The sequence below is a fragment of the Neovison vison genome, chromosome 1 (genome assembly GCF_020171115.1).
Source record: "Neovison vison isolate M4711 chromosome 1, ASM_NN_V1, whole genome shotgun sequence".
In the NCBI taxonomy this organism is placed as follows: domain Eukaryota; kingdom Metazoa; phylum Chordata; class Mammalia; order Carnivora; family Mustelidae; genus Neogale; species Neogale vison.
Window position 1 is genome coordinate 29,182,868 of NC_058091.1, and position 5,354 is coordinate 29,188,221.

Consider the following 5,354-nt stretch of genomic DNA (forward strand, 5'->3'; position numbering starts at 1 on the left):
TCTTTTTGGAAATAATTTGCCATGCAAATTTGTGTAAGAAAATGTCTTAAATGATGAAATTTTCACCATTATTTCATATTTGTTCACCTTTCGATTTGAGGCTATTTCCAGGCAAACCCAGATGAAACTATAAGACAGTAGACTGTAGGCTGCTTCTATGATTTTTTTGGCACCAATTTGAGAATTTGTATTTTTCTTTGAGCTAATATATTGTGAAAATGTATCTTTTTTTAAAGATTTTATTTATTTGAGGGGCACCTGAGTGGCTCAGCGGGTTAAAGCCTCTGCCTTCGGCTCAGGTCATGCCCCACATCGGGCTCTCTGCTCGGCAGGGAGCCTGCTTCCTCCTCTCTCTCTGCCTGCCTCTCTGCCTACTTGTGATCTCTGTCTGTCAAATAAATAAATAAAATCTTAAAAAAAAAAAGATTTTATTTATTTGAGAGAGAGTGGGCAAGAAAGGGTCTTCTCTTTTTTAATTGAGGTATAATTAACGCTGAACTCTTATAAACATTCAGAGTTGAATTTGTTTTCACCAATTTGGGAGTTATAGATTGTCAAGATTGCTGAGGTTTATCTGCAACAAGAAATTGTGACCTTTTTCATCTTAATGTTGATTATTTTATATTTTTACTTGCATTTAGATCTTTGTAGATATGCTAATCTCAAATAATATATTTATCTCGTTAATAATTGCTCTCTTTCATCTTAGTTGATATGGACTAGGGAAGAAGAGTATTTATTCATATACACTAATTACTACTTACTTTAAGATATAGTATAAAAAGTTATGACAGGAATTATAAGATCATTGTACAATTTGTCTCTAATATTCTATACTGTGTTCAAAATAATTATAAAAATTACTCTAATGATGAACATGTTAACTTATCCTGTATATATGTATTGTACATTTATTTTTAATGTGTTTAATATTAGAAGACCAAAGAAACCTTTAATTTGGAATTAATTGACTCAGAGAAATTTTTTGTTCTATTCTTTAATATCAGAATAATTTTGTGATAGAAAGGCCTGTTGATCCATAAATCCAAGTGCACCCTAATTTACATTTGGAAAGTTCCAGCAGTCTTCTTTTTTTTTATTTGCTTAGCTTTGAAACTATACTATTAAAAGTCCAGATAAGAAATAATCTAAAAGGGAAAAAATTACATTCATTTTTAATATGTATATATTGAAAAAGACAATATATTTTGGCATAGCCACAATATATGCTAAGTTGTTTATTAAGACTAGTTCTAATATATACTGAAGTATACAAACAGGTCAAGAACAATGGCTCTTGTATTTTTGAGGAAGTGTTTTTCTAGAATTTCCAATTGTTTGATGTTTTAATAAATATACTTGAAAATGAGGTGATGAATTATATACATATTGATGACCATTTAAAACATTTATCAAGCTATCCAAAGAAATCCTTCCTATTTACTTACCACTGTTTGGAAACCATTGCCATAAAGAATACCAGAGGGGCTGGCACGGAGGCATGTGCAGTAGATGACCACTTACATTATCTGTTTTTCAGATGTTCTTGTGAATTAAAAAGTAATAATAATTCCAGAAACGTAATGACTAGAGATTTGTTTCTTAACCATAAGGTTTTTAACCAGATTAAAAAGAAATATACCTTAGTCAAATCACACTCAAAAAAAAAAAAAATGTTTTTTCATTGTTAAGAGTATGATTAAGTTTCTGTGGAAGAAACTAGAAAGATAGAAAGTGAAGTTTGCTGGGTGGGGAGTCTAATAATTGCACTTAGGCTTTGGTTTTGTACAAATGTTAACTTGTAAATTTGAAAATGCAGAATATTGTTTTATCATGAAGGAATTGACCCTCAAACAGACTGTGAAAGATTATATAATTTGCTTATAATTCCTCCTCCCTTTTTTACCATTGATTAGTATGATTTGCTGGGATTATAACAAAGTCCCACCTCATGGCTAGGGGTGAGTCTGTATGATTTGCTTTAGCCAATATAATGCGGGTGGAAGAGAGAAAACACTAGTAACAAACTGGGCATTTAATAAGCATCACCTGTTCCCGCTTGCCCATATAATGGTCCGCCATCACTCTAAGAACACTCGTGCTGGGAAGTCTTGGATCCAAGGGCAACAAAGACATGCTTTAGCATATACCTGAACCTAGAGACCACCCCTGCTGCTTACCAGCTCCAGAGTAAGAAAATGTTAATTTTTTTCATCAGAAGCCAATCGACTTTGGGGTCATTATTTAGCTGACTTCCAATCAGTTTCTCTTTTAAAGCAATTTGCTAGAGATGATAATATTCTCTAGCTATACTTGAACATGGATATATTTTAAAACTTAGTGAGGTGCTCACTTCGGCAGCACATATACTAAAATTGGAACAATACAGAGAAGATTAGCATGGCCCCTGTGCAAGGATGACATGCAAATTCATGAAGCATTCCATATTAAAAAAACAAAAACAAAAACAAAAAACAAAAAACCAAAACAAAACAAAACTTAGTAAGTTTATTTTTTTTTTTCCCTGTAAGGGAGAGCAGAGTGTTGGTCCATACGTTGCTCTGCTGTTCTTGCCTTCACACACTCAGAATTCCCACATCTATGATTGCAGTGTCCCAGTTACACCCTTTAAACTATTTTATAATCTATGCATACTTTTTCCCATCTTTGCACCTGGAAAACATTTTATTTAGTTGTTTGCTGTAAACTCTAACCTGACATTCAGGACTCTTCACAGAATGGTTCCAACCTATGATTCTGTGCTCATCTTTGTTCTTTCCAATACATGTAATGTAGGTCAGTCAGTTAAGAATGCCCTGATGTGTCCAAATTTCAGGCAATTGTGCCTTTATCTATATAATTTTCTCTACCTGGGAAACATTCCATGTTCTAGTTTTTGTATTCCCCACGCTAGATTCTTGCCCCAGCACCAAGAAGAAGATCTGAAAATGAACTAGTTGTAACAGTTTCTAACTGAAAAATAAAATAAAATATAAAATAAAATAAATTAAAAAATAAAACCAGCTCAGAAAATAGTATATATAAGTAAGAGTATATAAATTATCTTCCTCTTGTTTTCTTTCGTAAAGAAAATATCAAAGAAAATAAAAGGTGATTATAAGAAAGATACGATAGGTATGAAAAGATACTCAGAAATCCTGGCTTATTAGAAAAAAAAGTGTAAAGGAAAAGATATCAAAGCAGATATCTTCAAAACTCTACCAATGGAGCAGAAAATAGAGTAAAAGGGAAGGTCACTTCTGTGTGTAGTCTTGTCCAAAGCCAAGGAAGAAAACGATAACCCATTTTTGAGATTTTATTTTAAAGACCAAAATTCAAGCTATTATGTTCTAGAACAAATGCTTCTTTGAATTTTCTTTTAGAAAATTTTTCATGGTACATTTATTTACCTTTCTATGTATTAATGGTTATTATTTAGAACAAACCAAATTTAATATCTGTTAAAGACTGAGAATATAGAAAAATTAGTTCAACAAGACCTGTTAAGAGTGATAGGTTTTATAAATCTTGCAGATTTGTTGTGGTTATGACAATAATAATAGGCTAGTATAATTTTCCATATAAAGAGAACTTGGGATTTGTTATATAATGGCCTTTATGAAAATATGTGAACATAAATACACGACTGATTTTTTTCTGGGGTGGTGCAAGATATACTTGCCTCTGCAGAATCTAAATAATACTAATTATGCAATCATTCTTATACTGGAAAAAATTTCCTGTAAGTTTCCCTTTCTTAAACCTTATATCTATCCATAGCACTTGTTAAATTTATAAATTAAATATGTGCCAAGAACTTATAACCTCTTTTTCAAGTAAAATGCATTTTTTTTAGTAAAATGCATTTTAATCTTATGTTAAATTGCAATGAAGTGAACAATTTTAAAAATTCTGTTATTTTTATTTCTGGTAAACTAAAGAAACATAATATTCTGTACAAAAGAGCAAGGCAGTTGTATGCCTTGGCTAAAGTTGTTAGAGTGCTCCATGACAGGGGAACTCAAAGAAAGGTGAAGGTTGACCCTAAGAAAATTTGACAGGATTATATAGAGGAGCAGATATCTTTCTGATATTTTATAGGCTAAAAGCTTAAGAAAAATATTTCTACTTAAAAATATTATCCATAGGAAAACCCCAGATATGTCAGAATTTGAGGGAAATAGTTTGGTATTGTACAATTTTCAAAAGCTGATGCATTTTAGAAAATGAACACATTTCTTAATTAAGTAACCTTAAAAATACATAATGACACGGGTAAAAATCAGTCTAAGCATTTTTTTATTAAGTATGTGAGATAAATTAAAATTGCCAATAATTTTGGGATCTTATAGGATAGCATCATTTGATCAATGTAATGATCCCATGAAAGGTACTATAATTATTTTCCAGAAGAAACTGAAGTTTAGGTCATCATTTACCTAAAATTGCAAAGTGATGGACCTGGAACTTAAACCTACATTTTTTTTTCAGGTTGAAATACTTAGCTATTATACTTTACCGTTTATTTATTTATACTGTATCATTCACTTATTCATTCTATTAAGGTGAACTCAAAAAATAGTTACGGAACCACTTCTATGGTCTAGGCACAATTCTAGTTAACAGGACAGTAACAAGCAGAAAAAAACAAAAAAAAAAACAAACAAAGAAAAAAAAAACAACAACCCTGCCTTCCCCCTTGAAACAGGTCAGAAAAACCTAAGGAGAAGTTAACATGGGGAATGAGAAGAGGGCTAACGGGATATTTGTAGTTTTAGAGAGTTGGATAAAAAGGAGATAGCTAAATAAAGCCTAAATATGGTGTGGAAAGAGGTCTTGTTAATATTTTGAGGGAGAGAATTCTACGCAGGGGGTAAGGGTGTATAAAAAATCTTTGAGGCAGGAGCATGCCTGCTGTGTTCAAGGAATCACAGAGTGTAGTATGGTGGAGCAGAGAAGATAAGAGAGGAGCAACAGGAGATGTGTTCAGAGAGATAATGAAGGGCTGACCATGTTTATCCCTGTAGTTTGCGGTGGTCCATCTAACATTTCTTCTCAGAACGATTTGTGGAATATTGAGAGCTTTATGCAGAAGATACCATGAACTGGCTTATGTTTACTAGGATCACTGTGACTGCAGTGTTGAGAATAAAATGAAGGAGAGCATATACAAACACATTTTACTATTTCAATTTAAAATAGTATTAATTTTTAATGAAATGCACAGTAAAAATGAAAGTGGAATGTGGACTGTGTGTTAGGACAAAAATAGAGTAAAAGCTGTAGAGTCCAGAATCTGGGTAGACATTTTACCAAAGAAGACATACAGATGATCACCAGGTACATGAAAAGAT

General features: G+C 32.1%; 1 non-coding gene across 1 annotated transcript; it reads left to right on the forward strand.

The window, feature by feature from the left end:
• Positions 1-2,345: 2,345 nt before the first annotated feature.
• LOC122897569 lies at positions 2,346-2,452 on the forward strand. Its single transcript, XR_006382556.1, has one exon. It is a non-coding gene; the product is annotated as a U6 spliceosomal RNA (small nuclear RNA).
• The last annotated feature ends 2,902 nt before the right edge of the window (positions 2,453-5,354 follow it).